Source organism: Sinohyriopsis cumingii, chromosome 17 (assembly GCF_028554795.1).
Source record: "Sinohyriopsis cumingii isolate HCF-2022 chromosome 17, ASM2855479v2, whole genome shotgun sequence".
Classification (NCBI taxonomy): domain Eukaryota; kingdom Metazoa; phylum Mollusca; class Bivalvia; order Unionida; family Unionidae; genus Sinohyriopsis; species Sinohyriopsis cumingii.
In genome coordinates this window covers 19,790,483-19,799,972 of record NC_142977.1, presented here as the reverse complement: position 1 = coordinate 19,799,972, position 9,490 = coordinate 19,790,483, and the positions used below count along the sequence as shown (strand labels likewise).

At 33.6% G+C, this 9,490-nt stretch overlaps 2 long non-coding RNA genes across 3 annotated transcripts in view; one reads left to right on the top strand and one right to left on the bottom strand.

The window, feature by feature from the left end:
• LOC149777874 (uncharacterized) overlaps positions 1-9,490 on the bottom strand; it is a 50,146-nt gene that overhangs the window by 38,100 nt on the left and 2,556 nt on the right. The gene's annotated exons all lie outside the window — the stretch shown is intronic.
• On the top strand, positions 90-5,074 carry LOC149777875 (uncharacterized). 2 transcript variants are annotated; one of them, XR_016415316.1, is made up of 3 exons: positions 90-392; positions 2,877-3,041; positions 4,910-5,074. It is a non-coding gene; the product is annotated as an uncharacterized LOC149777875 (long non-coding RNA). The 2 variants fall into 2 exon arrangements; XR_016415315.1 differs by lacking the exon at positions 90-392 and adding an exon at positions 442-571.

Below are 9,490 nucleotides of genomic sequence, written 5' to 3'. Positions count from 1 at the left end.
TTTGCTGCTGAGTTGAAAACCTTTCTTTACCAACATGAAGCAGAAGCAAATATCTGCATGTATATTGTGCAGTTCAAGTTAAAAGGGTACTGAGCGAAACAAAATGTAAATGTTTTATTATGTTCATAAATTGTTATGACCAGCCATACACAATGATTCATAATTTATGCCTAGTCATGATGATTCAACGATTGCATTCCAAAAAACTTTGTGAAAATGTAGATGTAAGTAATACTACTCTTATTCGTGTGTCTACATCCTGTCAGTAATTGTGTTAGACGACATTAAATGAAAATTGTTGAGCCGATATGTCAAAATCGTTTTGTTTTACTGAAATGTTAGTATCCATGTAAACACAAGACAGCACAAATTTTTCACTTTGGATTATTATGGTATGTAATGTTCATGGTTCATTATTTTCGAATGTGTCAAATGGATTTTGTTTATATAAAAAGCTGCTGGTTGTATGATTGGTATTGTGGTTTCGTGTTTACCAATCGGCTGGTGTGAATAGATATGGTAAGAGAGACGCAGTTGAGGCTGTTTGTGCATGCTGGTGTGAATAGATATGGTAAGAGAGACGCAGTTGAGGCTGTTGATCACTCATTGTAAATGTAGCCGCAAAATGCAGAAGTTACCAAATATATGTTTTCTAATTGTATATACACGACTCACTCCTTCATATTTGACATGATTACAAGAAGCAAACAGATACATATTTAAAGGAATTTAGTAAAATCACAATTATGGACCTCGCATAAAGTACTGTTACAAATACCTATTTCACGCCAATAGGTAGACTGTGCGATTCAGTTTGAAACAGATATGGGCTTTCAAAAGACGATGACGAGTAGGAGGAAGCAGAGGTAGAATAAGGTGATGATTAAAACGTTAAATAATATTTTTTTAAATATGTTGTATGCTAGAGTAACTAATAATACGATTTTTATCATACCTTCATTATCCGATTTTGTACTGGATATTACTAAAGTACCATATATACATGCCTTGCGTCTTAACATTCTTAGAAGTTACATATTTGAAAATTCATTATCTACTTACGCAGAATAGTATTCAACAAATACATGCTTACATAAAATTGTAATTATATTTATATGTACATTTTTATTTTATTTATTTATTGATCTATTTGCTTGTTTATTTATTTATTTATTTATATATGCATTTTCTTCCCTAAGAGTGAAGGTCAGAACGACACATAAGGTTAAAGTATATCAGTTAACAGCTTTATGTATAGTTATTAATATGATTCAACAATAAGTAACATGAAAGAACTAAAACTGAAAAGTTTTTTGTGAAATTCAAAATTTAATTTATTTCCTGAAAATTCAAAGTTAATAAGTAAATGTAATTTACACTAAGGTGGTTGAAATCCTAAATAATCCGGTGGCATTCCAACTGATGTTCACTAATGTGCTACCTTACCTATATTAATAACTAAATCACACTGATATAATCTCAAACTATCTTTAGATCAATTCAAATTAATTCGTTATATATATATGTAGATAGATAGATAGACATCCAATGATTGAATTAAATCAATGAATCCTCTCAATGAAAAGGAACTCATTATCATCCAAGTCTAGCGTTACCTGTTAAGAATGCCTAATTCTACAGCCAGTAAATATATTGTATACAACCAAGCCAACTGGTAACAAAATAAAGCGTCGCAATAGATAATCTCAACTGCAGACAATGTCACCTGTGTTACAACTAATCATGTATTATGTCAGCCGTTCTAGAATCTTTATCCTAAAATCAGTTTACTTGATGATGATATCATTAAGAGTACAACTTAGATTGAAACCTGTGAGTGGATTTACGCGCTGGTTTTACAAGAATAACTTCTGCAAAGAGTAAATACCCATTCATAAAGAAAATTAGTATTTAACTATGTAACCCTTGCAACTATATTCATGAAATTAATACACATAATATAGATATAAATAACAATATTGGTTATATTGGAGCAGCTTACTTGTTTACTAAATTTGAGTAATTCGAAATAATAGTGATTCATTTAAAATTTATTTTATTGTACTGCTACTGCGTATTGTCGTCCTATATAAAAGATGTTTTGCGCAGACATTTACAAGTGGACTTGGGAGAGATACGTTTGGTAAATTGATTTAAAATTCATTGAAATTACAGTGCTGTATCATTTAGTCAAATATATTCGGATAGTTATAACTGTAAGGATTTATCGTGAAACATTCAATTGCAATTGGATATAAATTTCTAACTGGTTTACTGTGAAAATGCAATGACATTTGGATTTAAAAACAGCGTGCTTATTCTGTTGTGGACATTTCTGGTTTCATTGAGAACATGCATGGAACGTATTATAATTATTTGGATATCTTGGAATTGACTCAACGTTTGGGATGTAAAAACCTATTAACTAATGTAAGCTATCTTAAATCCGATCGCTTTATATATATATATATATATATATATATATATATATATATATATATATATATATATATATATATATATATAAGACAAAGATAATGAAATTTTAGAAATTAAATGATGTTTATTAAAAAAGAACAATGTTAGTGTCCAGCAAAGGGTTTACGAGTTTATGGTGTTCCTTTGTAGAACTTACACTAACGTTCAAAACTGCAAGCCATATAATACTGTGCGAAGTAGATCACTCATTCTGTAAAATTGATTATCTCGTTGAAAAGAATGTATGGGTAATTAATAAAAATATAAATGAGTTAGACTTATAACACGTCTGTACTTTTGACAGGACACACATTTAATAGGTAGTACTAAAAAAACATGTTACCATAATAAACTTAATTGTATTGAGGATCTACTTTTTTTAACTTTATGTGTTCCAGGGGACGGAAACATAACACGGGCGGATTTTGTGAGTGTATACAAAAGCCGGTTAGGTGGAACCCATGACCAAGGGGAGGCAACCTTTAGCCGATACGACAGCAACCATAATGGAGTCATGGATGATGTAGAAATTACGGCACTCTTCAACGTGTTTGATGGAAATGGTTGGTTTCTTCCGTTGGCTAATAACTAGCTTGCCATCTAATCATGCAGTTTATTGTAAGCGTGCTAAAAGTCCCCACACTTAACTTTACGTTTTTGAGAATGATGAACTTGAGCTTAAGGGTGGGAAAGTTATAAGGAAACGTTATTTGCGAACAGATTTATGTCTAAAATTGGACCTGCTATAGACACAGAAACAAATCTGTATACCTCGAAGTTTAAACTGGCGGCATTATTTCACTCTAGACATTAACCAGTTCTTAAGCGACAGTGATAAATGTAAAATATACTACAGTTTCCTTTTTTATCTTGTCATGGACATTATTACGCAGGCAAAATTTTAACTCGAAAATGCCAGATGAAATGGTGAGAACTTAACAACTATCCATTCAACTGCCGATATTTGGTTTTCCTTACCGTAAGCCATAATATTTATATTTTGTTAACAACTGCTATGCAAAATCTGAGCAAGGGCGAAAATAGTTTCTAAACCGTACCGTTGGCAAACAAGAAAATTAAGAGTATCGCTTATGCAACACCCGATTCTCTGACTAGCACCTTTAAATGACGCCAGAAATAGGAAAAGTATTAAAATGCAGTAAAAGCATAAACCTATTTATGTACGGGATACTGTCATCCAATGTTACTAGAGACAGAAATTCATCCATTTTAGTCGGATAAATGAGACATATATATTGTCTTCTTCATCTCTCTCTCTCTCTCTCTCTCTCTCTCTCTCTTTCTCTCTCTCTATATATATATATATATATATATATATATATATATATATTCTTTATTTTTCTCATCACTCTCTCTTTTTCTGTCTATCTGTATGTCTCTGTCTATCTGACATATATCTATCTATCTGTCTGTCTGGTTGTCTATCTATCTCTATCTATATCTATCTATCTATCTATCTATCTGCCTGTCTGTCTGTCTACACTGAGGATCTTACATAATGTCCTATTATCATGAAGTATATCGCACTAATCGAATATATTTTCTTTGCAAGCCTGGGCGAGCAAAGGTTTATAACGATTTCATAAAATTCATTGAACTGAGCACAATGCAAGATTCAACTCACTACGGAAAATGCTGATCTGACTTTACGAAACTGCGAAATAGTGTAGTAAGGCAAAAAATAAAATAAAATGATAGATATTAATCAACAAGTCATTATTCCCTTACTATAACTGACGTCATGCAAATTATTTAGATGTCATGAGATGCTGTGATCCATGTTCTAGAAACAACAATAATAACTGACCTACCATCCAGACAACCCCAAAGTAGGTAAAATCATCGGAAACACTGGTCCATCGTGGAATCGTCGGACCCACTAAAGTAAATCTTCCCTAACAAACCTGTAGTCGCCTAGTCAATGTGGCCCCTGTGGCTATAAAAGGTGTAAAACCTGTCAACATATGATAGAGACCAGGAAATTTTCTCGCACAGTACTAGAGAAAATTAAACATGTATGGTCCAAACAAAAAGGTGCAAAACAGATAATTTCATTTATCTCATCACATGTAAGTCCTGTAGCCTTCGGTATGTCGGATAAATTGAAAAGCTACACAAAAGGATCAACCTTCTAATATCTGATTGGATGACAAAGAAGCTGTACAAAAGCTGAGTCGCAAAATACTTCTCCTGCCCTAGCCACATTTTCAGTGATATAACAGTTATTGCAATTGCTTACAACCCCAACTGGCGTCCCAAAACCAGAGACGAAAATGAATCGTACTGGATTAGCCGCCTTAGAACATTGTAACTGTGATTGCTTTGTATGCATGCTTTATACATATACTTTACATTATTACATTTGAGTGTAATATAAACCTTTCTTGTTCAAACGTTTTCTTTCTTACAGGAGATGGACAAATTACTCCTAGCGAGTACCAAGTTGGGTTGGTCCAATTTTTAGGCGGACACGCACCTACCTGCTAACTACGTTTATTCGTGTTACTGTGATGGTCCTTGGTGATATTGAATGCACAGTTTTTGTTCTATTCCTATGATATCTCAGTATCGTTGCGAAAATAAAATACGCTATTCAAATGACAGTTTTCGACAATTACTACAAACCGTATGTTTTGCAGGCATAATTTTCAATACATCAATTTCCTCTGAGTTTTCATACTGAGAGTCTGGCATTGCAAATATGACATGGCATTAGTTCAAACTCGAGAAACAAAGAATGTCGTAAAACAACAACCAATATGTCGACAGGGGAAAACGGATATGATTATTGGATTTATAAATGAACGTTTTATTACCGTATCAATGATAGGTGTGAGTAGGTCATACCTGCGAGGTTTAAATATGTTTTGTTTCTCTTATTTTTGAATTGTCTTGGTTGAAAGAAACCTAAACATAACATCATATCGCAATTCCAAAGCGCTAAGCAACAAGACCATCTGTGAAGAAGAGTTCAAGCTTATCCTAGATGAAGTTGACAAATGCAAAACCATTGAACACTGATATATAGGCTGCATGGCATCCTCGTCAGATATTATCAAAGTAGTCGGAAGAAGCCAACTAATATAGCCGACATTTGAGCGGAAGCCTGCGAGGAACTAATGAAAATTCTCGCATGGAATTCATTATATTTCCAGCACACCAGCAGGATCCGAAATAAGACCGCGCCGTTGACTTCGCCATAACCTCAAGCACCACGTCGAGCGTGCAAACAAAATACAAGATATACATTTTGCGTTTTTGTTGCTTGCTGAGTTAATGAATTTAAACGAAACGTAGCTGCCTCGCATGTCATGGCCCTCGTCCGTCCTGGCATGGACATGGTAGTAGAAATTCGTGAACCATTAATACCATTGTCAACTTTGTCGTTTCAACGGGCCTGTTTTGTTGCGTAGATTCTCAACTGATCATTAGTAAAGATACGACTGTGTAAGTCACCTATGGCGCGAAGGCCTCTAAACGAAAGCATCCGGAGAACATCCTATGCTCAGTACGTTTTAATTTATTTTGTTCTAAAATTAGAGGTATGCGAAATATAACCTATTTTATCTACTCTTCATTTCCATTGTTTACGTCTAAAGTGAGGTCAAAAACATTATCTAGAAAGTTAGGAAATCTTAAAACTTGAGTAATCTGTATAAATCCATGTAATATAGTTTTATACTGTAAATGAAGACGGAAGTTATAACGCGCCTGCTTTAATACTCTCTAGCTTTAATATGCATCCAGTCATACCCATTGTCAAGTTTAACCATCTATGATACATTTCATGAGCGTCCACCTTTAAGCGTTGAAAGTTCTGACTTCAGTATAGCCAAGCCACCCTACACCACCCTTCTCGGTATCAGTTATTTACACACCAGTTATTCTGGCAGTCCGTTGTTTGCTTTTCGAGTGAGGTTTGTGCTCCAGTTCTATCTGAGCAAGGTTTGCGTCTATGCGCTAGCAAATTTAAGTCTAAGGTAAACAAAAAGCGTCCATGTTGAGATTAGGTCCGCTTTCAAGGAACCAAACTATTCATTTTTTGTGAAGGATTATGTTTTCCAAGCATGAGTCTGTGTCATTCGAAAAGTCATATAAATCTTGATTCTTGACGCCGACAAATGTGTATGTATTTAGGTTCCGTTAAATGAATCAGGTTTTTTAGGGATAACTTTGTTAACAATATGCTTAGTTTTACGTCTCGGTTGTTTTGTTGCTTGTACACATATTTACAACCACTTATATGTTCTTCTGTCTCGCCTGCAAACCTTTATAATTAGAAATCGTACTACTCAGCATTTATTTAGATGATATTATTCAATGTTTATTTGAATGGTATTCGTTTTTTATTTATCTGAACATTCTATTTTACTGCTTTTAAAATTCGTTTCACCTCCCCATCTCGGGGTAACACATCAAAATATAACCACCAAGGCCATCCACATTTCCTATTCCCGATCTTGTTTTTCTTTTTATCTAAAATTGTTCTAACGTCTTACGCACGTTGCATTGTATGTCTCTCTTCAGGTATGGCAAGTGTTCGTTTAAATGTAGCTTGTTTCTACACACTTGCTTCATTTATTGCTTCTGCATTTAAAATATACTGTGTCTGGCTATGTATGTATGTGATCCCTCTTACACGGTACAACAAGGGTGTGCCACATGTTTGATTCGTTACCCATACGTAGAGATCTTTTTGCTTTGTACCAAAATCCTGTCTTAGTCCGTATCGGAATTTATGTTTTGATTTGCATGTTAGCTCTGCAATATCAAATTAAGAGATTGTTTTCAAATTATATCAAACTATCTTTGGAGAACCACGATTCTAACCGTAATTTTCCCCATCTAAATTGCAAGCGGCATACGACTAGGCTATTTTACTAGCACCGTAATTGCAAATAAATGTCAACACACCTGACATTCAAATACCATTTGATTCCATTTTCAATTTTCTGTCAGTATTATATAATATCACTGCACTTACAAATTGTTTTTACTACAACTGAAATATAACGGAAGTACGGTTGACATGCAACAGTGAATACATACATTAGATGAATTTATTTCTTAAAATTGTGCGCGCACTATTGGCTTTGATGTAAGTTGTCTGTTTTGTTCATATCACATTGTATAGGGCAGTAAAACATTGGACGTAATGCATCATTTTCGAACATTCTGCTTGAAAGAATTTTCATTGCATGTCTTTGGAACACAGCCGAAGCGTACTGCATGTCTATTGCTTTCAGGTTATGCTTTATACCTTAATTTGATGCCACTCTACATCATGAACAATAACTAGATTTTAACAAAAACTTGGAAGTAATGTTTATTTTGTTTCGTTTGAAATATCAACCCTCCATAATCGTCGTGGATATTTCGGAGCATCACCAAACGTTTAAGGTGAGAATTTGACTTTGTGAATATTCAAGATACATCCCTAGCCAAGAAAGACCAAACTACATAAACAGTTCTAAAACGTGTCAGAGGAATAACGTATCATGAAACGAAATGGTCAAGCAATTAAGTCGCGGTCCCCCACATACACTTTCAATAATACAATTTCCTCTCATGATAATTTCACCGAAAATGTTGATTTATTAATAAGATTCCTTCAGTTTGTACATAGTTCTGATCACAATTAGAATATATATATATATATATATATATATATATATATATATATATATATATATATATATACACACACACACATACACATATTTCAAGTCATTTGTCTATGGTTTAAAACATCAAAACTTAATCCAGAAGAGTGTGTATCGTAATTAGTTCCAAGTATGTAGTACTTAAGGCCAGTAAATATTCGGAAGTTGCAACTAGCTTGTTAGTTTACACGAGCAACTAAATTTTAGAGAGCTTATAACCAACTGTCTTGGGTATAAATAGCAATGCGTAACACCGATGTCCAGTTACCCAATTCGTTTAAGAGAGTCATAATATTTTAATGCAATTTACAGTATAAGCGTTTGTTAAGCATTTGTTCTCAAATTAAGCTTCATACAACTTAGAATTGAGCAATGTTACATATTCAGGGTATGTTATCCACCCAAATCAGAATTCAAAACCAGTAATAGCAGCTTCGGATCTCACTTGCGTTTTTCCATTTAATCAAATCAGTCCTCTTCTGTGGCTAAATTATCTTGTCCAAATTTTACTAAATGCACATAAAAATATTCTTGTAGTCCTTTTGACTAATGTCAAATCCATATATATGTAATTACAGAATAGTTGTACTAAATGCTGGTGGAACCAGGCAGAATTGAAATAAGCCAAATATTGGCTACGTATGCTCAGAGCGATGTATAGTTAGCCAAATTTAGCTATTTATTTTATAGTTGCTCTTCGCAAATAATAATTTTACTTCTTAAGGTATTGACTGCAATGCCCTTTTGCATAATTTACATGCATGGTGTTAGAAACCCAAATCTATGTGACTGAAGGATTAGCCAAATTTGGCTATCCACCTTGCTTTCTCTTTCCATAATGCAAATGTATGCTTAGCCAAAATTTGACTAAATGACTTAAAAGGACAAAATGAGGAAAAGGATGAGTTAAAATGATCAGTGATCTTGATACCATTTCGCCTGTGTTATGCACGCAGAAGTATAGTCAATACAAATTACTATATATCTTCCTAGTTTTTCAAAAAATTGTTAATTTATATTTTAAAATCTGACATATAATATTGTCCACCAAATTCAAGTCCTGCATTTTGGTATATGATAAACCTTCTAATAATTATACAACTTATGTTCAGTTCCATCAAGTTTCCTCAGATGAATATTTAGCTACAAGATCAACACAAAGGTGGAAGCTTGAAAATATCGGCCACTGATGTTGCTTGTGGAGATTGGATACAAAAACATTAAACGCAATTGGTGGTATTTATTTAACCCAAGATTGTTTTTTATTCATTCCAAACTGCTTGAAAGTAATACAGCAGAACGGAAAGACTTAAATGAAAATTTAAAAT